We start from the raw sequence: 27791 nt of genomic DNA, 5'->3' as shown, positions 1-27791 counted from the left end.
CTAGTATCTGTTTTGGAGTGCACTACAAACGTCGTACATAGGGATGTTTTGTGTGGCATGGACGGACAGACACCCACGTAAAAGCATACCACAACAACAGAAACAAAAAACTGGTACTTGTTTTTCTACTTTACTGTAGTCAGTTTTTTCGTTTCGATTATTTGTGTTTATGTAAAGACCAATAAGCTATGTCTCGGCCAATGGAGACATCGGTATGTGTCTCAAGTTAAACATTCCACAAAACGATAATGATTTTGTTTTAAAGTTTTTGTTTATTTTGACAATATTTGTGTATTATTGTTATGCATCTATTTTGCAAACTGTTTATTATTTTATAATTTAATCCAAATATTTGTCTTATTTTTTATATCCCATATTGTGTTAGAGTTTTAAAATTTTGAATGATAACATTTGGAAAGTTGAGCATAAGACTTTTCAGATAATATTCAACCAATAACAGTTGCTTTTTGAAGTGTAATTTTCTATTTATACCCTCCACCATATTGGAGAGGATATATTATGTGATTCCGTTTTTAACTCCTAACTCCTAACTATTCATGTTAGCTTCACCACAGATGTAATCACGGATTCTTTCGAACGAATTGAGCTAGAAAGTTAAAATTAGGGACATATGTATTTTGTCAGTAGTGCCCTCTATATTCGGTATTAGGACAATTTTGAGCCGCGTTTTCAAGCGGAAATGTTTAAAGTTCGGGACAGAGATTTTGTAACGGGTTCCATCTTCTGTTACAGATACCTCTGAATATAAGGTACTTTCATGATTTTAGCTACAAAATTGGAATTTGAAACTAGCAATAGATAACAACTACAACATCAGGAAACTGGTGCCATCAACTTCATGGCATTTTACTTTTTATACCCTCCACCTTGAAAATGAGGTTAAATTAACTTTGTCATTCTGTTTGTAACATCCCTAAAAATTCATCGTATACCCCATTAAGACGATTTTCGTCTGCCTGTCTGTCTGTTGAAATCAGGATCCAGACCATATTATTTGACGTAGAGCTTAAAAATTTGGCAGAACAATTTGTATTGTGTCTAGGATGGTTGGCATTGAAAATGAGACATATCGGTCCACGTTTTGGAATAGCCGGTATGTAACAGTACCTCCCGATATTCGGTATTTTGATGATTTTCCATACATTTTTTCACGGTTTTATGTAAAAATTGGTATTTTTAGGTCATAATGGGTTCTAGCTCCAGTGGCGGGACATGGTCCACGTTTTGGTATAGCTCCCATATGACGGTACCTCCCGATAGTTGGTGTTTTATTAATATTTGCCACATTTTTTCACGGATTTTTTTTCAAAAATTGGTATTTGTAATTCGAAATGGGTTCCAGCTCCTGTGGCGAAACATAGTATGTATAGGTCCACGTTTTCGTATAGCCCCTACCTAATGGTACATCCGGATATACAGTACTTTGATGATTTTTGCCATATTTCCCCACGGATTTGTCTCAAAATTGGTAGTTCATAATGGGTTCTAGCTTCGCCGGCAGAACATTGAAATTAGGTCCACGTTTCCCTATAGCGCATATATAACGATGCCCATCGATACTCGGTATTTTCATAATCCTAGTCTCATTTACAAAATTCTTTCAAATTTGGTATTTAAGAAGGTTTGGTAGATGGGTAGGGTGGCATAAAATTCCAAGCCCGTTTGTCTGTCTGTTGAAATCCAGATACAGTCCTCATTATTTGACGATGAGCTGCACAAGTGTCAAGCATGATGATGTCATATAGCTACCCTGACTTCAGTGATATAACATTGTTCATATAGGTCCACGTTTTAATATAGTACCTTCGGATATTCGGTATTTTTAGGACTTAGCAACATTTTCTAACAGACTTGTCTAGAATCGTAAAATTGATATTTGTATTTGGGTTTTTACCTCCTGTATCATAAAATTATCTATTTAGGTCCAAGTTTTTCTACAGCCCCATATAACAGTACATCCAGATATTCGATATTTTGCCGATTTGTTTAAAATTCTGTATTTGCAATTCGTCCGCAAGCTCATATTCGATATTTTGATGATTCTAGCCAAATTTTTGCACGGAATTGTTTCAAATATGTTATCTAATAATCGCAACAGGTAACAATCCTTGTGATATCGTGGCCATATAAAGGTTCCACCGGCATTTTGAAAACCGCATTAATAGACAATAACCAAAATTAGGTTAGGTTACTGAATGAAAGACTAAGCGAGGTCATGTGGATATTTAATCAGCAACGGAATGACAAAATACTATAAGTGTGTATTGATCGAGGACATTTGTGCCACAAATTTAATTCCGAGCAAGATATAGCCATAAATTAAAACAATAATTAAGGCAATTTCCAAACAGTATAAGGGTGTAAGAACATAAGAAGCTTGAAGTCATGGCTAGGCATATTTTTTGACATTTCACAAAAGGATTACAGAGCCGCACTAAAATCCAGCCGTCGTTTTCCATTATAATTTGACATTAATATGCCCAGCCATGACTTCAAGCGTCTTATGTACTTAGCCCTTAAGGCTTATTGTTTTTTTTTTATCTACAGTTGTTATAGGCAAAAGCAACAGAAGAAAAAGTAAACACATTTGCCAAGCACCTTGAATCTGTATTTACACCCCGAATCCCGGACCATCGACAGTTGCTTAACATCTTATTGACGACATTGTACCGAACCCAATACGATTTTCTCTAAAAGAAATCGAAAGTTCTATACCCTCGACGTAACTATAAAAATCCCCTTGTAAAGATCAAATTATTCCGAACACGCTCAAGAAATTACCAACTACGGCCGTTGAACTTTTGTTATTCAAATTTAACAGCATTCTTTGAGTAGAGTACTTCCCGCGTGTATGGAAAGAATTTGAAACTGTAATAATTCCGAAACCTGGATCTTTTAACCGAGGTCAAGAAATTTAACGCCCAATATTACATCTAGCAATATTATTCCCGACTACCAATTTAGTACTATTGAGCAATTGTACCGCCTAGTTACAAACATAAGAATGGCATTTGAAAGGAAGAAATATTGATCCGCGTTATTTATAGACATTTCCCAGGCCATTGATAGAGTTTGGCATCTAGGAGTTCTATACAATATTTGCGAAGCTCTACCTAACAACACACATTCCACATTTGTCGTTACATCGAATGACGTACTTTCAAATTCGTGTCCAACAGGGTAGTATCTTAAGTCCGATTCTGTACGTTTTATTTACTGCCAATATGCCCACAACCAATGAAACTGTCACCTGAACGTTTCCTGATGATACTGCTTTCATTAGTATAGATAAGGATCCTATGATACCGACCGGAAATCTAAAAACCCATGTAGATCTTCTTGAAAATTGGCTGACAAAATGATTTATTTAAGTCCTTCTTCTCATGCAACGCGGTATATGCTCTTGTGTACCTTTTCAGCCTAATAGGGTAATTTCGGAAATTTGTGGGTCGGATTACATTTATATATATGTATGTATAAATATGTCTGGGGAATGCTGTGAGTTTCAGAAATATGGTCATCCATTCACTTAAAAAAGGTGATTCTGCAATAAAAGATATTTTTTGGTTGAAATGATGACTTGAAGGATTTCCCAAGGATATCCAGAGGTTTAAGGTTGAATACTACTCGGAATAAGCTCTCCAAAAATATCAACCAGACTTTTTAACATTTTTTAATCATTTGACAAATATTCACTGTAAAAATTAAAATATTTTTTAATCAACGTATGGTTAAAAAGTTGTCATTTTGAATATTTGTAAATGGATTTTGTAATTACAATCAAGGCCTAAAAATTTGTTAAACCAAATATGCAGAAATTTAAAAAAATGTACAATTAATTATTGGCCGTATAGAAGTTACACGTGAATGTTGCAGATTAAGAACATGTAACAAACAAATATTTTGATGGAACTTTAAAACAAGAACAAAATTATTTGGTGAGTTTAATCATTGAATTCCGTTCTAAATTTATATGTAAAATATTATTCTGAGGATATAAACATTGAAGGTGCTAATCCGAGTATATCATTCAAGGAGAGGTCAATGATCTGCGCTTTGCTGTAATAAGAGAACAAAAGAGATATGATACATTTATGTGATTGTTGGTCATTTCGAAGTTATTGCAATAATGCATTTGTTACATTAACCCATTCGTTGCGGAGACATTTGCTTTTGACTACTTTATTTAACGTTTCACGTTAATGAAAATACCAATGTCCGGAAGCCATGGTTTAATCAGCGCTCTAAGCATGATTTCATATTTTATGACAGGGAGTTTGGGAATTTTAGATGACTCCAGTCGTTTGACTTGTGAGTATTTAATTGTTTATCTCATTGATGAAAAATGTCGAAAATAGGTTCAAATTTTAGAATAAGTTTAGATTTGTTCGAATTGGTCACTTTTGGCACGAATTATGGCCTTCGATGAATCGAGGAACCTCATTTTGTAACCATTCTTGGGTGGCGCGTGCTGAGTGCTATGGTGCTGAGTCCTGTTGGAATGTCCAAGGTCTGCGGCCAAAATGTTTGCGTGCCCAAGGCTTTAATACATCCTCCAGAATATTTTGGCGATAATATTCGGCATTTATTCTGATGCCACGGTCGATTAATACGAGCGGAGAACAACCATCGGCTGTTAGGGCGGCCCACACCATCACCACGGCCGGCGCTTGAGTTCTGGTGGCCAAACGAAGGTGTAAATTTTCAGTTGACCTGAAAATGATCGTTCTTACTTGCCAAAGAAGTAAACAGGATCATTTTGTGTGTTTACAAACAGCTGGATAACGATGTTTTTTCATCGGAAAACCCCAAATTCGACAGTTCACCACTTTCGGCCAAGCGAAGCAACTCTTTAGCTCTTTTGAGTTTATTTTCTTTCTGTTGTTGTCTAAGTTCTTGCATTTTTTGGAATTTCAATGACTTTACTCCGAGCTCATTTTTCAATATTTGCCGAATGGAATATTGCGGTATGTTCAGCTCACGAGTCATTTTTCGGCCACTGTGACGCGGGTTTCGATCAAGTCGTTTCTTTACTTTTCAAACCATTTCCGCTGATGTTGCTGTTTACTTGCGTCCACTTCCTTGATGTCGGGAGACGCTACCAGTATCACAGTAACGAGCGATGGTACATTTAAATGCTGGAGTGATCTAACGATAGCCACTTGTGGTTTTCCAACCAAATATAAAGCAATCACACTATCACGCTTGAATAATTCTCACCAAAATGTTTTGTACGCTTGTAAACAATGTAATGAGCTGTACCTGGAATAATTTTAACAGCTGTCGGACGAGTGGCTTCCATCTCATCCTGTAATGGGTCTTAATCATCGGATGACGTTTGCAACCTTACCCATTGTAAACTGTAGTCCTCGGCGGGAATTGATCTGATACGACGTAGTATTCTTCTATTCTTCTTCTTCTGGCCAAACTAACGGTTAAAACAAAACCGACCCAACAGTTCGGGCCAATTTCCGGTTGCAAAGAGACTTAACCATTGCGCTTTAATTGCCAATGCTTCAGATGGTTGGCCCATGTTTTTTGCTTACGAATCCGGCATCGAAAGGTTTGACCGACGAAGTTCACCATGATGATTACCAACAAGTGTTCTATTAAGAACCGCCTTATAATATGTAGTATTATGACGGTTTTGAAAAAATGCATTTAAAAGTTTTCATCGCGAATTACTTGTAGCTGAGCGATTTACGAGTTACTCGAATTACATGTAAAAAGCAGAATAACCTCATTCCTTCGAATGATTCCGAGCTTTGTTGGTTGGGTCAGTTGACAGCATTTTTGTTGAGGAGTTTTGCTTTCTTTGTACATTTATTTTTATACCTTCCACCATACATAGTATGGAGGGTGTATTAAGTTCGTCAGTCCATTTGTGACTCATAGAAATAATAATTTTAGACCCAACAAAGTATATATATATTCTTGATAGGTCCACGATATCGTATAGTCCCCATATAACGGTACGCCCTGATATTCGGTATTTTGATGATTTTAGGCACATTTTCAACGAAATTGTCTGAAATTCCACACAAGGAGTTTCTTGTGAATACTTTACCCCCTGAAAGAGAATCGTCTACATAGGTCCTCGATATCGTATAGCCCCCATATAATGGTATCCCCGATATTCGATATTTTGAAGATTTTAGCCACATTTGTTAAGGGAATTGTATGAAATTTTACACAAGGAGTTCTTTGTGAGTACTTTCCCCCCAGACATATATTTGTCTATATAGTTCCACAATATCGTATATCCCCCAATATATCGGCACCTTCCGATATTCGGTATTTTTTTGATTTTAACAGAATTTTTAATGGATTTTATTTTTTTTGGAAATTTCCTAATTCTTTCCAAATGGTAGAGGGTATTCAAAGTTCGGCCCGGCGGAACTTACAGCTTTATTACTTGTTCTATAATAAAATTGAAAAAATATATATATATTTAGCTGCGATTGTTAGACGCACTTGAGTTTATTCTTCAAAGATAAATGTTATGTGCAGGTGTCCATTTGAACTGCGGAATAGCTTTCAGCTTTGGGTCTTCAGTTTCCTTAGTTTAAACTATACAAATAAAAGAGTAAACTTTCGATAATTATACTGTAGCCAAACTTAAGGTCATAAAAGGAATAATAATTTTCCTTCCATGCGATACACATGCGCACACGGTATTTTATTTGTTTTTAGTGCAAAAATAATAAATTTTTTACGATTTACCAAAACTATTCTCATAAAAACAACACCACACACAGCTAATGTCAGGCAGTGGAAACACAAACACACACACACACTTGTTAAGGAGAAGATCATAAACTCATGCAAAATACACAGCGGGGGAACTGGGAAGAAACACCCACAATAATTGAAACTTTGCGGAACTACATGTGTGTATGTAGGTATGCGTGCGTGTGTTGTCACGGATGCGGATACGAAGCATAGATATGGGCACGCAAGTTAACTTCCGTACCGCCGAAAAATCAGAAAACAAGAATTATTCTGTTTTAGATGCCAAATACAACTGATGCTTTATTCAAAAAATTCTTATATTTAAGCGATTTTACAATTATTGATTTTTCTTAGAGTTAACAAAGAACAAAGGAACATAAAATCTAGAGCTATCAAGAAAAATACTTAAGCTAAAAATTTGTATTGGGTACAGTAAAAGTAAACATTTCTTTTTGGGTTATTTCCGTCATAGTTTTATTACTAGTGTTGTTATTGTGATGTTGAAGTGGAGAATTATTGCTGACGAAATAATGTCAACAATATTGGTGTTAGCTCTTTGGTGCTTATGACAATGTTGTAACTAATAATGATGTTAATAATAATGATATTAATAATAATGATGTTAATAATAATGATGTTAATAATAATGGTGTTAACAATAATGATGTTTTTAATAAATGAGGTTGTGGTTGAAAATAATGAACTTAATAATAATGTTGTTTATTGGTGGCTGTAGGTAACTCCTCCCTCTCCAGAATGAAGTGAGGGCCAAAGGGGCTTCGGATCATTTGTGGCCAGAACTTCATTATTGTTGTGGGTTATGGAGTAGATTAATTTTATAGGCTTTCTTATTACTAATATTATTGATAATATTATGATTATAGAACTAATTATACCAAATGCGGAATAAGAAATTGTTTTGTAATTGTCAGAGTCTGTTTGAAGAAATTCGATATTTGCTTTATTTTGGAATCTGTATTGATCTAATTTGGGTAATGTTAGTTCGTCTCTTATGGAGAGTGTTGTAATATTGTTTGAGAAGCTAGTTTGGAAGGTTATTGTGCTAATGTTTTCTTGGTGAATATTCGGTTTATCTGTATACCAGACATTATTAAATAAGATTTTGCATTCATTAAAATTAATAACAGAGGAAGACTTGATTGGTAGACTCTTAGTTACGTTGTTACATACTGTGGTTATGTTTGTTATTGTGACGTCGGATTGTACAGGTACGAACCTAAAAGACAAATAGAAGTCAGTTTATGTAAGACGTTTTCTTTTAATTTTGGCTTTATGTAGTTTTTGGTTATTTGACGTTATCAGCGTCACTTTCTTGTTTTCCTTGACTACCCTCTTTGAGAAGCGAGGGGTCATTTTGTTCCTCCCTGATTCCCTTCTGTATATTGTCTGGTTTTCAGTTAAATCTTCTGGTTCTTCCCTATTTGCGTTTAGTTTCTTTATACGTTTGTCAGTGTCCATGGATAATTTATCTTTAATAATTTTGTGTAAGTCATTTTGAAATTCTTGTAGTCTATTTAAGTAGTCATGTTCAGAGTTATAGCTTAATGTCTTTTCGAAGTTATAAGTCCTACCATAGAAGAGTTCAAATGGGGTTAATTTTGTAGCACTATGGATTGCGTTGTTATAGGTAAAAATGACTTCTGATAGTATTTCGTCGTGATTTAGTGGTATTTCTGATGACTTATACTTTTCGTAAACTATTCTGTAGGTCTCGGTAATGGTTGAATGTAATCTTTCTACGGGAGAGTTTCCTGTACTTTGATGAAATGATGTATAATGTAAGGTTATCTGATGCATTTTACAAAAATCTTTTATAATGGATGCATTAAATTCAGCGCCCTGATCACAAACAATTTTCTTGGGTATGCCGTGTAGGCTTATGAAATGTTTGAAACTTTTCAGAATTGATAGGCTATTCCTAGAGTCTAAAGAGTAAGCGGCTGCAAATTTAGAAAATTTGTCTATGATGGTAAGTATATTACGCTTGTTTATACAATAGATATCTGTGTGGATAATATCCAGTGGTTTTTCGGGAATTTCAGGTTTTTGAAATTTGGGTTTTGGTGGTTTCCTGTCATATTTTAAAGTTTGGCATGTATGACAATGATTAATACAATTTTGTATTTTGTTTTTCATGAAAGGGAAGTAGTACTCTCGTTTTAAGTGTGCATATGTCTCTTGAATACCTCTATGGTTATGGTTCATATGGTATTCATTAATTATTTTGTCTTGCTCATCAATGGTTCTTATGTCTTGTAGAATGTCCATGCATCGTACTAACTTAAATAGTTTGCTGTTTGCAAAGTATTTTGAGTAGGTGCTTTGAATTAATTTAAATGTATCGTCATCTGCCATAAGCGCAGAGACTTTATTTGGTGCTATATAATTTTGGAAAATGTTAGTCAATGTTTGTTCGTCGTACTTTTCTCTACGTATAGTCTTGCGTATTTTATTTTTAAATATTGTTTCTAAGGTTATTGGTGAGCCACCGATTTGAGTTTGAAATATAATTTGAATATTAAATTCGTTAATTGGTCTTTCTGATATCGGTATTCCATCGTCAACATTTTCGTCGGAGGAATGGATTGTTGTTCCTTGTGTACCATGGTTTGAGATGTTATCAACTGAATTAGTGTTTATATCGACATGTTCATTTACAGATAGATTGTCTAATTTAATACGACTTAGTGCGTCTGCGTTAGTATTTAATTTTCCTTTTTTGTAGATAATTTCATAGTCATATTCTTCTAGTTTTAATCTCCAGCGGATTAATTTTGAATTTGGTTCTTTTAGACTCATGATCCATGTAAGGGGCCTATGGTCGGTAATTATTTTAAATTTCCTTCCAAAAAGGTATGGCCTGAAATATTTTGTCGCCCATACGATAGCAAGTAATTCTTTTTCTATCGTCGAGTAATTTATTTCGCTATTCGATAATGTACGACTTGCGTAACATATAGGCTTGTCACTACCTATTGGTCCTTGGGAAAGTATTGCTCCTAAAGCAAAGTCGCTAGCGTCGGTGGTTAAATTAAATGGTTTTGAAAAGTCAGGATATTGGAGCAGTGGGTCATTCATTAAAAGATTTTTGCAAGTAGCAAATGTGTTCAAATATCTCTCGTTTAATATTATTTTTCTCCCTTTCTTAAGACATTCTGTGAGGGGTTTCGTTAATTTCGAGAAATCTTGAATAAATTTCCTGTAATAACCGAGTAGTCCTAAAAATGATTTTATTTGTTTTTGTGTTTTTGGTACGGGGAAAGCTTTTATGGCATGAATTTTATCAGGGTTGGGTTTAATACCATCAGTGGAAATAACATGTCCGAGAAAAGAACATTCTTTCTTTAGGAATTCTGATTTGTCCAGTTGTATCTTAAGATTGGCTGTACGTAATTTACCGAGTACTTTTTTCAAGTGTTGTATGTGCTCCTCTAAGGAAGTTGAATATATAACTATGTCATCTAAATATACAAGGCAGACTGTCCCGATCAAGTCATTTAATACATTGTCCATTACCCTTTGGAAAGTGGATGGAGCATTTTTTAATCCAAAAGGCATCCTTACGAATTCATAGTGACCTCTATCGACAGAAAATGCTGTTTTACCAATATCTTTTGGGTGCATTTCGATCTGGTGAAAACCGCTAGCTAAATCTAAAGTTGTGAAGTAGAGACTTCTCCCCAATTTATCTAATATGTCAGTTATGTTGGGTATGGGATATTTATCAGAAACAGTTTTCTCGTTTAATTTGCGATAATCTATAACAAGTCTCCATTTTTGTATATTGCTCGAGTCTAATTTTTTTGGTACGATCCATATAGGAGCACTCCATGGTGAAAAACTTCTTCTAATTACACCTTGTTGCAACATTTTATCGATTTGTTTGCGTATTTCCTCTTTGTGTATGTAAGGGTACCTGTATGATTTTGTAAAAATGGGTTTGTCGTCAGTTGTCCTTATTTGGTGTTTGATTTGATTCGAGAATGTCAATTGTTCTCCCTCCTTGAAAAACACATCTTCAAAGCATTTGCAAACCTTCAGCAAAGCTTGTTTTTCCTCTTTATTAAGATGACCGGTCCTTATCGAATCTAAAATGTCATGATTATCATTCATACAGTTGTGTTCTAAACTGAAGTTATTAACTTCGATGTAATTCTGGTCGTTGTATGGTGTCGTCTTTATTGGTTGTTCAATGTATGCAATTTTATCATGTCCAGAAGTATTAACTATTTCCACAAGGCTGTACCACTTTTTAGAATGATACAGTCCCTCTGAAATAAAGAGGTCAGAACCCAAAAAAGTCCTTGGGAGAAAAAAGCTACCATTTTGTGTGTCTACCGGTACATTAATAACAACTCTGGAAGAGCTTGGAATAATGAATTTCTCAGAAGTGAAATTGGGTTTGAGATGAATAGGTATGATGGCTTGACTTGTTACTAGAGTTTTGTTACCTAGGTTTATTTTAGCTTTGAGAAAATCTAATATGTCCAATCCTATTAGTCCATCGAAATAGTTGTGAAATTTGAAGACAAAAAATTCTGTATCTCCTTTTTGTTTGAATTCCGTAAATAAGGGTAGTTTAATTTTTTTGTCCAGTGAGTGTTTAGTTAAAATTGTTGTGATTGTAATTGGTTTGCAAGTCATACACTCTTCGTCATTTACAAATTCTGGGTTTATGAATGATGACGATGCTCCAGTATCTATTAAAAATTTCAGGGGTCTACCAAATGGGGAGGATATGTTAATATAGGGTAATGTGTGTCCATGTTTGTTAATATCTAAGTATCCCGTTGGTGTGGGTAGGCATTCATATGAAAAATTTTCATTATCAACTATTACATTTTCGTATTCCGTTCTAATACCATTATTTTGTTGGTCTTTTAGATCGTTCATGTCATTATCATCATTTTGATGATAAGTGTAGTTTTGTTCTAAGTCATTGTCATGTGTTTGTCCGTGGTAATATCCGTCTAGATCATTATGGTAAGCTTGAGACACATTGACGTTGTTTAGGTACGATGTCTGTCTCGTTTGTGTAGTCATAGGTTTTCTTAAATGACTATAACCAGAACTAACATCCATTGGTTCTGGTGGTGGTAAGGGTTTGGTCGTAAGCTGTTGCTGCCTGAAGTTGCTGAATTTGCTCTGTCCGGACCCATTGTGAGAAAAGGTATTTCCATTAGGTGCTTGAGGTCCCTTTTGTGAAAATGCATTAGTTATTGGATTATATTGATTTCTTCCCTGAGTATTAACCGTGTTTTGGAATCTATTTATATTGTTTTGTGCGTAATGGTGAATTTGTCCGTGTGTAAATTTATGTGTGTTATTCATATTTGGTTGGTAATTACGAGCAGGGGCATAATTCCGTGTATTCTGTCTATACCTTGGTTGGTAGAATGGTTGGTTGTAAGTTAGTCTTCTTGAATATTGTATATTTTGTTCCTGAATGCAGAATGTTAATGCTTCATCTAATGAATCGGGTCTCATAGACCTAATCATTGAGCCAAGGGGTTCTCGGAGGCCTATTAAGAATGCATCTAAGCACATTTTAGCGTTAAATTCGCGCCTCGAGTTTATGACATGTTTGTTAGTTTCATGAATTGATATATTATTATTTATTGCTGCCTGTAGCTCTATAACTGAACCATAAAATTCTTGCACAGTCTGATTAGTTTGTCGTAAATTGTGGAGTTCACGCACAAGGGAGGTTTCACTCCTTTTATCCGAATATTTAAGTATTAGATTCGCTTTAATTACCTCCCAAACTAACGGAGTACCGGATGAATTAAGTACTTCATTAGCTTCTCCCACTATTTTGTTTTTGATGGCTCTAAGCACTACTGTTGCTTGGTTAGAACCATCGATATTCGCTAATATTCTTAAAATCTCTTCAACGTTTTCTAAAAAATCATTTAGTTGCCTTGGATTTCCATTAAATGTTGGTAAATCTTTTACGGCATCTGGAATTTTTAATGTTTCGTATGCTTGAGAGGATTGTGACGGTTGTTGAGATTGTAGCGCCTGAGGGGCACTAATGTCATTAACGGTAGTCATTTCTTGTTGTTCCGGTATTGCAGTTAAGTATCGAATAGAATATGGTCTTGGTCTTAGTCTTCGCATTTAATATAATTACCCTTTTTATTGATTTGAGATATTTTGATTAGCCTTTTTCTTTATAATTGAAATATTTCTTTGCTTATTTCTGTTTTATATTTTATAAAGTAATATAATAGTGATAAATATTATAATTTTCTTAAAATAATTACCCTAGTATTATCATAATAAATAATTTCATTGTTGATTTCCAAGGTTTTTATCTGCTTCTTTCCTCCGATGAGACCTGTATAAGTTGCTTGTAGATATGGACTGCTTCAGGACTATTTCTTGTTCTTCACTTGTAGTTGTTGTTTGTTGTTTTAATTGTTGCTTGTTTTTGTTTTTTTTTTTTTTTTTTTTTTTTTTTTTTTTTTTTTTTTTTTAGTTTTTTTTTTTCGTTTTTGTTACGGTTGTTGTTATTGTTATATGTTATTAACTTTTTAATTGTTATTTTTAGTTGATATTCCTTTTTTTTTTTTGATCTTCACTGTATTGTTATTTGTTTTTGTTAGTTGGTTTTTTTCTTGTTTTATCTGATCTGATCCACTATGACCGTATTATTTGTTGATATTCCTTCAACGATTTTCATTAAATATTTATTCCAACCAAAAAGATATTCATTCTCTCCGGATGGTAATATTTGTTGATATTCCTTCAACAAAATATTATTTATGAATTTATATATATTTTTTATTTAAGATATAATTTGTTGATATTCCTTCAACAATTTTTATTAAATATTTATTCCAACCAAAAAGATATTAATTCTCTCTGGATGGTTATATTTGTTGATATTCCGTCAACAAAATATTATTTTTGATTTTAAATATATATTTTTATTTAAGAGATATTCCTTCTCTTCTTATAGTAAATTGTTGATATTCATTCAACAAAATACTATATTGTATTGGCACTTGATTTTCTCGGTTGTACGGACGTAGGTTCTTTTTTTTTTTTTTCCGATTGTTGGCGCACGATTTTTCTCCTTAAGGATTACTTGATATACCGTCAAGCCTAATTAATTTAATATATTTTTTTCTTCACCAAATTTTTCTTAAAAAAAAAAATTTTTATGTCCTTTAAAGGATAGTTCACTGTTTTTTCCACAATTAACTTGTCACTGTTTTTTTTTTTTTTAGTTTTTTTTTTTCTGTTTTAAGGATACATTTATTTAATTATATTTTTTTTCACTTGAGAAAGACCGCACCAACAATGGCCGTACGACTGCGCCAGTTAACTTCCGTACCGCCGAAAAATCAGAAAACAAGAATTATTCTGTTTTAGATGCCAAATACAACTGATGCTTTATTCAAAAAATTCTTATATTTAAGCGATTTTACAATTATTGATTTTTCTTAGAGTTAACAAAGAACAAAGGAACATAAAATCTAGAGCTATCAAGAAAAATACTTAAGCTAAAAATTTGTATTGGGTACAGTAAAAGTAAACATTTCTTTTTGGGTTATTTCCGTCATAGTTTTATTACTAGTGTTGTTATTGTGATGTTGAAGTGGAGAATTATTGCTGACGAAATAATGTCAACAATATTGGTGTTAGCTCTTTGGTGCTTATGACAATGTTGTAACTAATAATGATGTTAATAATAATGATATTAATAATAATGATGTTAATAATAATGATGTTAATAATAATGGTGTTAACAATAATGATGTTTTTAATAAATGAGGTTGTGGTTGAAAATAATGAACTTAATAATAATGTTGTTTATTGGTGGCTGTAGGTAACTCGCATCACTTCAAACGCACACATAGCACTCTCCACATGTCTCAATAATTTTAGCTAATGAATACAAACACCAGGCGGAAAGGGTGAAGTTGGCTCTGGCTTGTGCACCGTCAGGCGTTAACGCATCATTTCTTACACAGGTTGTAAAAACCAATTTATATAACCAAAAGTATAGAACAAATGTAGCTCAATCTTTTTTGAAGTCGAACAGTGGTTAAAAAAGAATCAATTCCAATTAGCATTTCAGAGATTTGCCGGAAAGATGCTTTTTGCATAGTCGATAAATGTTCTGCTCGATTTTTTGAATTTCATTGTTTGTAACTTACATAAATTATGAGATAGAACACAACATTTTTTACAGTTGTGTCTTTTGTCCCTAGGCTGATTTATTCCAACAAATAACTATATGATCTATGTTTTATTTTCCAGAGAACTGGGAAAAAACTGCAGGTGAGTTTCCAGCACAGTTCCACTTTTTAATTTTCAGGTATCCTTCAAGGTTTTCAACACATTTTCAATGTAATTTAACGGACTCCCTGATATAAACGGGTTCGGCCCAATGTGACGTGTATCGACGATTTTTTCCTATAATTTTATTATTTTTGTATTTTGTCTTAAATAAATGTGGTTCCTTGACGATTTGTAGATAATCGGGGCCTATGATATATAGGCGTCGGGTGTCAGGGGATTACGATGATGATATTCGTGGGTTACGTAACTCTGATGAGTCGATGTCGTGTGTCCGGGGATTACGATGATGATACTCAGATCATTCGAAGTTCCAGTGGGACATCGTTCCCGAAGCTCTTGTGTCAATGTCGAGTGAAAGAGTTGTTCGTCGGTCTATTGCGTTGCTTGATTAACATTGCTGTTTTTTGTATGTTGGTGAGATGTATGATTATGTACGTGATCGTTTCTGTCACGTTACAACGAAGTACTGTTATGGGGGATCAACATCTAAACGTAGCTCTATAGTAATGATCTCGATCGGACAATATAAATGAGCGACACCTTTGGCACGAATTATGGCCTTAAAACGGCCAATGAAATCGTCACAGGCTGCCCGAATGTTGCTCTGTGGTATTTTGGCCCATTCCCGGCGAAGTATTTGCTAGAGGTGATCGACACTTTGATAATTTTAGTGCCAACCTTGCTTTCCAAAATACTCCAGACACAATAGTCTAACGGATTGGTATCCGGAGATTTTGCTGGCCATTTTGCGCTGGAAATAAAGCGAGGAACCTCATTTCGTAACCATTCTTGGGTGGCGCGTGCTGAGTGCGATGGTGCTGAGTCCTGTTGGAATGTTCAAGGTCTGCGGCCAAAATGTTTGCGTGATCAAGGCTTTAACACACCCTCCAGAATATCGATTAATACCATCGGCTGTTATGGCGGCCCACACCATTACCATTACCGGGGCTTTTCAGCTGACCTCTCTGGCAAGTAAACTCGATCATTTTGTTTGTTTACAAACTGCTGAACAACTGTGGCGAATGTTTTCTCATCGGAGAAAACCAAATTCGGCAGTCCACCACATTCGGCCAAGCGAAGCAACTCTTTAGCTCTATTGATTCTATTTTCTTTCTGTTGCGGTGTAAGTTCTTGCACTTTTTGGAATTACAATGGCTTTACCCCGAGCTCATTTCTCAATATTTGCCAAATGGAATATTGCGATATTTTCAGCTCACAAGCCATTTTTTGGCCACTGAGAGGCAGGTTTTGATTAAGTCGCTTCTTTTCTTTTCGAACCATTTCTGCAGATGTTGCTGTTTTCTTCCGTCCACTTTCATGACGTCGGGCTACGCTTCCAGTATCACGGTAACGAGCGATGGTAGGAGACACAAAAGATTTATTCACATTTAAATGCTGGAGTGCTCTAACGATAGCCACAAATATAAAGAAATCACACTATCACGCTTGAATTCCATCACGAATAACTTTTTTCTGGAAAATTCTCACCAAAATGCTTTTGTACGCATGTAAACAATATAATGAGCTGTCACTGGAATAATTTTAACAGCTGTCGGACGAGTGGCTTAGGAATGACAGCAGTCTGAAATTGGTTGCAGTTCTTTCATCTCTGCCCCGATATTCGCTATCTTGATGATTTTTGGAACATTATTCACCGGAGTTGTTCCCAATTTTGAATTTGAAGTTCGTAATGGGTGCTACAACCTATGACGAAAAATTGTCTATGCAGGTCCAAGTCTTAGTATAGCCCCCATACAACAGTATCTCCCTTTATTCGGTATGTTGAGGTTATTAGCGACATTATTCATCGGAATTGTTTCGAATTTCGCATTTCGTAAGTTCGGAATCGCTATTACAGCCTTCGAGAAAAATACTTATCCAGCACCACGGCTTCGTATAGCCCCTATATAAAGGATTTTATTTGAGTAGTATTTTTCGACAGTTTTTTTTTGGAAATTTTTAAGTTTCTTCCGAATGGTGGAGGGTATAAAAAGATCGGCCCGGCCAAACTTACAAAATTAAAAATTTTTATAACCAATAAGAAATTAATATTAACAATATTTTATGCATATTCATATTGAAAATTTCAGTTTATAATTTAAATTTTTATCAACTCAGTTCAGTGTTGTGAATTGGAATTCAAAACTGAAAGAATCGTGTGTCAACGAAAACTGAATGCATTGAACTCGATTGCTCTGGAGTGTTACTGACCAGACGCAACACAACAAAAAAAAAACGACATGAATGACAACATAATACGATGACGACATTCCACCTGACGATATATTCCATTTTCAATACCAAACATCCTAGAATTTATATAAATGGTTATGCAAAATAGGAACATGTCTAAATCGACAAGAATATATGTAGTTTATGGAATCTCCGATAAATATTTCGAGGCGATGCAAATGGAGTTCCAAATTTAATATAACTTTCATTTTATTCTGGACGGCATTAGACCAAGGTGGCTACCCTGATGAACACCAGATGGAACAGTGATGTCTATCATGAAGGATACTTTTAAGTTAATCAAAAGGATGTAACACGTCTAGGATGAAATAATATAATGTGTCCATATAACATAAATCCTAATTTAGTTATTTTTTGTTGTTGTAACCATAATTTCCAATCAACTAAGTTGCAATTTGAAATTTGAAATTGATTCTCTTTCTGCAATAAATTTTCGGTATGGATCTTCTACTTCGCATAACCTCCATGTAAAGGTACCTTCGGGTTCAAATGATTTTAAGAGTTAAGGATTTGTTTTAAACGCATTTTCCAACCAAACTTGTTGTAATTGCCGTTTTCAAGCTCCAGATAACAACAAGTTAAAAAGCTGTAAGTTCGGCCGGGCCGATCTTTTAATACCCCTCCACCATTTGGTACAAATTTGGCAATTTCCAAAAAAAAAAAAAAAAAAAAAATTAAAAATTCAGTTAAAATCTTAAAAATACCGAATGCTTATACGACGACGTGGGCCTGCATAGGCAACTTTTGTCATAAGTTATTACAATATTTAAATGCGAAACTTGAATAAAAATCTGTTTATAATGTAGCTAAAATCATCAAAATACCGAATATGGGGGTACCGTTATATGGGGGCTATACGAAGACGTGAACCTGCACAGACAATTTTCTGGCATGGGCTGAAGTATCCATTATGAACTTCAAATGTCAAATTTGAAACAATTCCGGTGAATAATGTCGCTAAAATCATCAAAATACCGAATATCGGGAGGTAGCGTTATATGGGGGCTATATGATAAATTTGACCTACATGGCCCATTTACGAACTTAACCTGCCTACTGGCAAAATATGCATGTGTGCAAAATTTTAGCCTTCTATCTCAATTTGTTCGAAAGATAGCGTGATTACAACAGACAGACAGACGGACATGGCTAAATCGTCTTAGAATTTTACGCTGATCAAGAATATATATACTTTCTTGGGTCTGACATGAGTATTTCGAGGAGTTACAAACGGAATGACAAAATTAATATACCCTCCATAGTATGGTGGAGGGTATAAAAACGAATCCACTCTCCAAAAATAGTTCATATTACATCAATTATTTAGTATAGCCCCTATTTAGCTTTACCTCCCTATATTTGGTATTTTGAAATTTTAAGCTTTCATTTGTATACAGAACTCGCTGTAATTTTGGGAAATTCGGCTACTGCAGACATGTTTGCCCGCTTCTCCTATGTAGCAGATAACCAACCCACCGAACGTCACTGTGCCAAGAGACTGTCTACAGCTGGTGGCATGTCAAATGTTAAACACATGTTTTAACACTTTTAATGTGTGCAAACCGCAACGTCACACCGCACATCATTGCAGCACCTTTCCCCTCGACAGATAAATTCGCAACGCTGCTCTGGTATTCGGGCAGATAAAATGTTTGTGTGGCGCAAAGGATAAGCAACAACATCTGAAGTATGATGAGTGTGCGTGGGTGTGGGGGTATGTGGACGCCGATGGTGGTTGGTGGTGACGACCTGCTGTTTCTGCTGTGGTTCCTAATAATGACGAACATTTTAATGGCGTTACTGTGAAATAATATTTGGTTATGGTTAACAAAAACCATTAAAAATAAAAACCAACTCCTACGAGCAATGCCAAGAAGGAAACAACAACAAAAACAAAAACAACTATTAACATTGCTTTTCAACATTAATAGCAGCCATGGGATAACTCAAAACATCCGCCATGAGATAATGTTCTACATCTTTGGCGTTTTGATAAAAACAAAATAAATGATGAAAAAATAAAACGCTTAACTTCATGCTAACCAAAAACCGAAGAAGATGTCAAAATCAAAAACTGCAGAAGTAGAAAAGTCATATCCAAACGGAACAGGAAGAATATTAGCGTAATCTTGAATGAAATTGAGAGCTATGAGCCGTAGGAAGAAGAAATTCTATTTCACCGACACTTTAGTGGTCGGTTTATGTTCGTTAATAATTTGCATGTAGGTCAGAGTTAACTAGTGAAGAAAGCGTTGAATTTTCTGTTTCATATGTCAAAAGTTGTACTGGAAAATCTACTTGGGTTAATAAATATTATGCGTGTAATCAAAAATTATGGAAAAGGAACGTCTCAATCCTAATCGAAAGTTGATAGATACCGCTTACATATTTATAGCTGGTAGATCCAAACCAATATGAAATTTGTAAGCATTTTTTATACTTTCAGCCATGTGACTACAGAGATAATATATAGTTTAAGAGGCCAAATGTGCCTCGTTAAAATAACGGTTTTAGATTCTAGGTCGATTTGGACGAAATCCGTTTTAAGCAGCTCGAAGACTAAGAGTTTTACTAATTTGTTTTATAAGGGCGCGCTTGCTAGTATTTCTGCAGGAAAACTCAAAATAGAGTAATAGTTTATTCTCAGAGTGAAATCGAGTGAAAACAATTGCCTTGTTTGTTGGCGTAATTGAGTACATATATTCTGGATCAGCGTAAAATGAGATAGAAGGCTACAATTTTTCACACATGTGTATTTTGCCAGTAGGCAGTTCGTAAATCGGCCATGTCGGTCCATGTTTTCATATAGGCCCCTTATAAAGGTACCTCCCGATATACGGCATTTTGACGATTTTAGCGGGTTAATTCTCCTGAATTGTTTCAAATTTCGTATTCGAAGTTTGTAATGGGGTACTACAGACCATGCCTAAGAATTTCTTCGTAAGGCCCCAATAAAGCGGTACCTCCTGATATTCGGTATTTGGATGATTTTAGCGACGTTATCCATCCGAATCGTTTCAAATTTCGTATTCGAAGTTTGTAATGGGTACTACTGCCAATGCCTAAAAATTTCGTTTGCAGGTCGTCGTCTTGTATAGGCCCCATATAACAGTACCTCACTATATTCGGTATTGTGATAATTTAAGCGACCTAATTCTCCCGAATTGTTTCAAATTTCGTATTCGAAGTTTCTAATGGATACTACAGCCTATGACAAAAAATTATTTATGCAGGTCCACGTCTGCGTATAGCCTCCGAATAATGTTTTTTTTTCGTAATTTTTGAAGTTCCTCTAAAATGGTAGAGGGTATTAAAAGTTCGAACCGGCCAAACTAAGCTGTTTTATTACTTATTTTAATTTCATGAATGATATTTTTGTCCTCCGCAGCCGTAAAATGCACTCTGTAGCTTTACTAAATATACAAAGAGGGTATCATAAAGTCGCATAAATAGCATCAAATTTTAGAATAATTTTAGATTTGTTCGAATTGGTCACCTATGGCACGAATTATGGCCTTCAAACGGCCAATGAAACTGTCACACGCTGCCCGAATGTTGCTCTGCGGTATGTTGGCCCATTCCCGGCGAAGCGCATGCTTGAGTCCTGTTGGAATGTTTAAGGTCTGCGGCCAAAATGTTTGCGTGCCCAAGACTTTAATACACCCTCCAGAATATTTTCGCGATAACATTCGGCATTTATTCTGATGCCACGGTTGATTAATACGAACGGAGAGCGACCATCGGCTGTTAAGGCGGCTTACACCATCACTATGGCCGGCGCTTGAGTTCTGGTGGCCAATCGAACACATTTTCAGCTGAGCTCTTTGGCAAGTAAACACAATCATATTGTTTGTTTACAAACTGCTGGACCACGAATGCTTTCTCATCGGAGAAAACGAAATTCGGCTGTTCACCACTTTCGACCAAGCGAAGCAACGCTTTAGCTCTTTTGATTCTATTTTCTTTCCGCTGCGGTGTAAGTTCCTGAATTTGTTGGAATTTCAATGGCTTTAACTCCAGCTCATTTTTTAATATTTGTCGAATGGAATATTGCGATATGTTCAGCTCACGAGCAGTTTCCATTTTTCGGCCACAGCGACGCGGGTTTCGATCAAGTCGCTTTTTTACTTTACGAACCATTTTTGTTGATGTTGCTGTTTTCTTCCGTCAACTTCCTTGACGTCGGGCTACGCTACCAGTATCACAGTAACGAGCGATGGTACGAGACAAAAAAGATTTATTCACATTTAAATGCTGGAGTGCTCTAACGATAACCACTTGTGGTTTTCCAGCCAAATATAAAGAAATCACACTATCACACTTGAAGTCCATCACGAATAACTTTTTTTTTTGGAAAATTCTCACCAAAATGCTTTTGTACGCTGGTAAACAATATAATGAGCTGTTACTGGAATAATTTTAACAGCTGTCGGACGAGTGGCTTAGAAATGACTGCAGTCTGAAGTTGGTTGCAGTTTTTTCATCGCACCCTGTATGTTGGTTCAACCCTTCTGGTACCCCTTTCATAAAGGACCAAAGATTATTCCCCTGTTTTCTTCCACATGTTCGAACACTGCAATATTTCTAAAAGATCCACCATGAAGATGGAATAGATATAACTCTTTATGGTGCGTTCCTAAAAAATATTATATATAAGTATATGATCAAATGTTGAATGCTATATATCTGTCGGAACGTCGACTGAACTTTCTAACTTATTTTCTTTTATTTTCTTCATATTTACAAATACGCCCCTGGTTTTCATACCGACATTTCACTTCTCCTCTTCCTCTTTATTTTATTCCATTCTCGCCATTTTCCCTAATGGATTTCAAGAATTTGAATTGCATTATAATATTATTCCATGGTTATATGTAATGATTCTGGAGAAAAATAAAACCATGGAAACATCAACTATTCACTGAAGTCAAAATAAATTTAATTCTCACAGTTTGTGGTTAATTGTTGCAAATGTTTTCGTAGTAAACAGCAACGCAAAGGAAACGAAACCAAAACTATTTTTATAACAGTAAAATGAAGAATTTCTGTAGATGAAAGGAACATTTTTAATTGGCATATTTCTGCAACTTGCATTTGCAATATTGTCTGGGTTTTCTAGACCAAATAACAAATTTAGAAAAGGTATATATATTTATGTTATAGATAACATGAGCTGAGTCAATGATATGAGAAAGGTATTACACTGACAAACGTCCAACTTATTTTGGGAATATTTCTTGGAATCCGTTCATTTTAGAAAGTTTGTATACATCATCGGCAATATTACCGACAAAAATGCGAGTTGACAAAGAAAATATGGTTAAAAACTCCCTTTAAACAGGATCGTAGAAAGTCAACATTTCAGAACTATTTGCCATAAAATTCTACTATAGATCCTAGAAGAGATCAAGAATCTAAATCTTACCTTAACGCCAAGAATTTTGTTTACAACACATTTTAGTGTTTAAGACATATATTATGTGAATTTATGCAAAAATCTCCTACAAAACACCATTTCAGAAGGATGACGCCGTGGAAAATAAAACAACATTAAATTAAATCTCCATTTCCACCGCATATAAAAAAATAGCATCAATGTTCCAAAAAAAAAAAAAAAAAAAACTGAAAATATTTCCTAATTTTTATACCCTCCACCTTGAAAAGCAGGAGAGTATATTAACCTTGCAATTCTGTTTGTAAAACCGCTAAATATTCGTCGTAGACCCCATAAAGTACATATATTCAAAATCAGCATAAAATTCTAAGTCGATTTAACGAAGTTTGTCTGATTGTCTGTCTGCTGTAATCACGAAACAGCCCACATTATTTAACGCAGAACTTTAAAATTCGGCACAGTAATTGGTATTAGTCTAGGATGGTTGGAATTGACGCAGAGGTTTAACATTTGGCACTACAATTTGTATTGTGTCTAGCACCCATATAACTGTACCTCCCGATATTCGGTATTTTGAAGATTTTTACCAACATTTTCGTCGGGTTTGTCTAAAAATTGGCATTTGTAGTTTATAATGGGCTCCGGCTCCGGTGGCGGAACATTGTATGTTTAGGTTCATGTTTTCGTATAGACTCCATATAATGGTACCATCCGAAATTCGGTATTTTGATGATTTTTTCAACATTTTCTCACGAATTTGTCTAAAAATTTGTATTTGATGGTCATAATGGGTTCTAGCTCCGATGGCAGAACATTGAATATCTAGGTCCCCGTATTCCTATAATGCTTATATAATGGTAACCACCGATATTCGGTATTTTGATAATCCTAATCACATTTACCCACTAAATTGTTTCAAATTCATTTACGACATTTGGAGTCAATCTGGCAATGTCCGTCTGCGTCTGTCTGGCTGGCTGGTGCACACGATAACTCTCGAAGGGACTATCCGATTTGGTCCAAACTTGGTACATCGTAATATTATTGTCAAACTTAGATCGAGTTTGGAGATGGGCAATACCGGTTCAATCCTTCTGCTACCTCGCCCGCAAAATGTCGAACTTTTCAAATAAAATATTTTACTGCACAGAAAAAGAAAGGATAATCCGATTTTGCACCAACTTTGCAAATCCTAATATTTGCACCAGTGCTAGGTCAGGTGCGAAAATAGACAATATTGGTCCACTCCATCAAGTACCTCCCCAAAGGGTCTCAAATTTTAAATAATTATAACTCTTATAAAATGTGAAGTACTAGCCCAATTGCCTTGGTACCTCCTCAACGTACCCTATATCAAGATTTTGAAAAGCAAAACGCTAAATGAAAGCGAAACAAGCATGCAACTCCCTTCAAACTTCACACAAACAAACATATTCGCATGCTCTTTTGTGAAGATCATGGATATCTGCCAACCCCATCTTGTACCTTCTGGTACATCTGTTGGCCAAACCGACTGATACTTTTTAACTTCCTCGGCCCTTTTTTTGAGTTGATGCCTGAAAGTAATATCCAGATAGCATCGCAAGTGTGCAGTGTTTTGGAATAAGTAGCTATTTTGAAAAAATAAATGATAATAAATAAACTTATTTATGGCCCTGGAACCATTATTATCTTAACAAATTATATAACAATATCTTACGTAGTTACATATTGAAAAGTGGTTGTTTGCAAATTAATTTCAACAAACTTTCAAATTACCCAAATAGTGTTTTTCATGCCTATTGACCTGTTCCAATTAATCTAACATTTCGCTGATAACAACTAATGACTTGCCCCTCAGTTCCATCTAGTATTTTCCCGATAGCAACTAATGATTTCCACCTAGTTCTATTCAATATCTTCAAGTGCATTGAAGCGATATCAATGATTGCTGTTGCCCGTTGAAATGCATTGGATAAGTGAACATCAGGCACTGCGCCGTACGTAAATGGTTCAAAAAATAGGTCGAGTATGTTTTTGGTGCAATCGAAATGATGGAAATAAATGAAAAGTGGAATGATAATTAGCATAAAACAACTAACCCAAAAGGAGAATACTCGGCATACACTTGTTCTGTCGTGTTTGGAAATAAACAAAACGATGCAGTTGCAAAGGATATGAAGGAAAAATAAAATAAAGGAAACTGGAAGGACCATTTAACCATAGATATGTAGGTCTTATCATCTGTCAATATGTGCGTGTGTTACTATCACAGTGTTTGCAGAACACACACACATGTGGACTTTTATTGTGGCAAAACACCATCATGATTTATAGAACTTCTCCCACATCATCAACATCATCACCATCTCGAGCATCGTCATGCATCAGTGAAAACTCAAGTTAACTGCGATTAACATTATTTCGAAATAATGCAAGTTCTGTGCTATACAAATTTTGCCTTGGGATAGGATGTTAAGCGTGTATCCTTCTAAGCTCTTCATGCTCTGCCACCCCCTTTGTAAGTCAGAGAGGGTGTATGAATGTTGCAATCAGGATATTGCAACAATGAATGCATTACACATTAACGTTGTGTTCTGCCTTGTTAGATAATGTATAGCCTTATCGTACTCAAGGACTTTTCCTCATCTACATGTGTAGTTTTTTGTGTTTCATTCTTCCCCATCGGAGATGGTTCGGATGGTGGGGTTTTAGGCTTCCGACTGTCAAAAAGTTGACGAAAGCTTTTGAAACGTAATAAACTAGTATAAAACGTTAAAAACAGCCATAGAGTTTTTTTAAAATATTCTTGTACTCTTTAGAAATGTCCAACGTTAATTGGAATACATTTAAGTTGTATTTTTATACCCTGAGCAGGCGGTCAAAAATGTCCATCCAGGTTGTACGTACGTTAACACCCGAAGGGAATATTAAATTTGGTCCAAACATTTCATATTCTAATAAGTCTATAATCATGTTGGAAGACGAGAAATGTAGGTCCACTTTTGGTATCCCCATAAATAGTTGTAATATATATACGTAATATAATATTGTTGTAAAAATTGATAAAATGCTTAATTGATAAAAATGACACATTGATTCCAAACAGTAAAGAATTGAACGAAGCCAATATGATTGTAATCGGGCAGTTTATAGAGACGTTACAAAGATGGGGAAAGGCACAGAAGGCGAGAAACTGATTAAAACTCTACAAAAAGATAGAACTGAACCGTTGACTATCTATGTGAATAGCCAAGCAGCGATTTAAGCTAATGACTTTTCCGTAAACAAATCTGCTCTAGTCCTGAAGTGCAGATTGGTTCTGAAAAATCGGCATACTACTTTCTGGCTCTCTCGGGTATCTGGTAATATTTAAGGAAATCGGAAAGCTGATAAATTTGCCACCCAACAGTCGTTTTACCAAAACCGATGCGATACAACGAAGAACATAGTCTTTACTTAGTATGACGAAATCGACGTTTTGGATAATGATAAGGATATTAAAATGGTAATGATAGAGTTGTTATTTGAAGCTCAATGTGACATCGATGAAGAACATGCAATCGGCATAATTCCATAGTTGAATACTGAAAACTGTGCAAGTATGAGGAAGAGTCGCAAGCAATTGGACTTCGATTATGGCACTAGAGAGAGTCTTCTTAATGCTTATTCAACCACAGATCCCGCCATTTTCTACAATTTCTCAAAAAGGACAAATTAGATCTGGCCTAGGAGTTACACATGATACTCTTTCAGTGCGTTCCTTCCCTCCTCTTTGAAACCCTTAAACTCTAAAAATTCAATTATCTTTACACCTCTATTTCAATGAATGGACTGGAAGCTTTTCGGGTAGAGGAACTTCATACTAACTGTAATCTACGGACTTCATATTTTTTATTTTTACTCGGGAGTAAAACATACTCGCGAGCGGAAGTACTACTTTTTATACCCTCCATCATTCGGAAGAAACTTGAAAAATTTCAAAAAAAAAAAAAAAAACATCCGTCCAAAAATACCACTCAAATGAAACCCTTTATATCGTGGCTATGCGAAGGCCGCTGCATAAATATATTTTGTCATAGGCTGTAGTAACGATTCCGAACTTCAAATACAAAATTTGAAAAAATTCCGGTGAATAATGTCGCTAATATCATCAAAATACCGAATAAAGGGAGGTACCGTTGTATGAGGGCTATACAAAGACGTGGACCTGCATAGACAATTTTCCGCCATAGGCTGTAGTGCGCATTACAAACTTTAAATACGAAATTTGAAACAATTCCGGCGAATAGTGTCGCTAAAATCATGGAAATACTGATTATATGGGGGTACCGTTATATAGGTGCTATACTAAAACGTGAACCTATTTAGACAATTCTCTTCCAGGGAGTAAAGTACTCAGGGGGAACTCCTTGTGTGGTTTTTAAGACAATTCCATTGAAAAATATGGCTAAAATCATCAAAATACCGAATATCGCGGGTACCGTTATGTGGGGAATATACTATATCGTGGTATAAAGTACTCACAGAGGACTCCTTGTGTAGACTTTCAAACAATGCCATTGAAAAAATGTGGCTAAAATTATCAAAATACCAAAAATCGACAGGTACCGTTATATGGGGGATATACGATATGTCGGACCTATATAGACAAATCTATTTCAGGAGGTAAACTAGTCACGAGGAACACCTTGTGTCGAATTTCAGACGATTCCATTAAGACTATGTGGCTAAAATCATCAAAATTCCGAATATGGGGAGGTACAGTTATATGGGGGATATACGAATCGTGGACCTATAAAGACAATTCATTTTCAAGGGAAAAACTCCAGTTTTAACTTAAAAAAATAGCATTCTTGATACACCTAACCTTTACCTTTGCATATGTATTCTTGTGGCTTGCAATAATCTTAATGTTTGCCTGGGTTTACGACTTTTTCTACGCATGTATACTACATCAGAAAGTATGTCATATATAACACAATTCCCAACATGTCATCCATGCCATCCATGTTCTGTTTGTGTTTCTAGGAATTTCATTTAATTTCCTTGGAAATTCAACATCATTTTCTATAAG

At 35.2% G+C, this 27791-nt stretch overlaps 1 protein-coding gene across 3 annotated transcripts in view; it reads left to right on the top strand.

Annotated features, from left to right (window-relative positions):
- Positions 1 to 27791, top strand: part of LOC101892243 (bifunctional heparan sulfate N-deacetylase/N-sulfotransferase) — a 296793-nt gene that overhangs the window by 1617 nt on the left and 267385 nt on the right. Inside the window, exon 2 of one of the 3 annotated variants that reach the window (XM_005190000.4) lies at positions 15046 to 15066. The exons of the other annotated variants lie outside the window; for them this stretch is intronic. The gene's annotated coding sequence lies outside the window, so the exon portion shown is untranslated. The remainder of the gene's footprint in view (positions 1 to 15045; positions 15067 to 27791) is intronic. 3 annotated transcript variants of the gene reach the window in all.

The sequence above is a fragment of the Musca domestica genome, unplaced genomic scaffold (assembly GCF_030504385.1).
Source record: "Musca domestica strain aabys unplaced genomic scaffold, Musca_domestica.polishedcontigs.V.1.1 9, whole genome shotgun sequence".
NCBI classification, from domain to species: Eukaryota; Metazoa; Arthropoda; class Insecta; order Diptera; family Muscidae; genus Musca; species Musca domestica.
This window is presented reverse-complemented; position numbering and strand designations above follow the sequence as displayed.